At 56.0% G+C, this 780-nt stretch overlaps 1 protein-coding gene across 1 annotated transcript in view; it reads right to left on the bottom strand.

Moving 5' to 3' along the window:
• LOC131887322 (flotillin-2-like) overlaps positions 1–780 on the bottom strand; it is a 4,312-nt gene that overhangs the window by 3,010 nt on the left and 522 nt on the right. The window lies entirely within an intron of this gene.

Raw genomic sequence — 780 nt, 5'->3', positions numbered from 1 at the left:
AGTCAATGAACAAGAATGTTAATCCCAACTATCTCTCGTCATAGAGAGTCCTGTCATGTTGGAACACCCACATGAAAAGAAAGACGCAGCGGGAGAGTGCTGGGATCCACGGATGGTTGAGGGATCATGGGATACATGCATGCGTCCATCATGGAAACTCGACATGCCACGCCCATCGGGGTTTGAGAGTGCGTGTGCGTGTGCGCGTGCTCAAAAGGGGTGTTGCCATTCGGGGGGGTTCTTACCTGATACAATCAGGGCCTCATTGGGCCCGACGGTGTGTATGTTGCCCATGGTCACCTCAACACGCCTGTCCAACTCAAGGGCTCCAACTCCGGCTCGTCAACAAGGACTGGAGAATACTAAAAGGCACGCCCACACCCTTGACTTGTATAGGTAGGTCGCGTAGGTCGTTCGTTGGCTGGAGGGTGACAGAAGGTGATAATTTGTTCGTCCGTTTGGGGGCCAAGTCGGCCAAGTCCAAGCTCAATCGGGATCGGACCACAATATTTGGGACGGAGGGGGCGAGGAGGCTGCTTTCCCGGAGTGATATTGCATACGCTCGCCCGCTATCTCGCTCCGTGGCTGGCTGCTAACCTGACCCGACGGGTGTGTGCGCAAAATGTTACATTTGGCCTGAAGACTCAGGAGCCGTCCCCAGAGTCTGTGGCCGTCCGTGTCTCGCCTCCCCCCGCTGGACTTCGCCGCTGCCATCCACTTCCAAGTTCCCTCCGAGGTGGCAGTGTCGCTTGATAACTGGTGGAAAAAAGCGCGAGGGAA

The sequence above is a fragment of the Tigriopus californicus genome, chromosome 9 (genome assembly GCF_007210705.1).
Source record: "Tigriopus californicus strain San Diego chromosome 9, Tcal_SD_v2.1, whole genome shotgun sequence".
Lineage (NCBI taxonomy): Eukaryota > Metazoa > Arthropoda > Copepoda > Harpacticoida > Harpacticidae > Tigriopus > Tigriopus californicus.
Note: the sequence above shows the minus strand (reverse complement) of the source record. Positions and strands in the feature narration are given on the sequence as shown.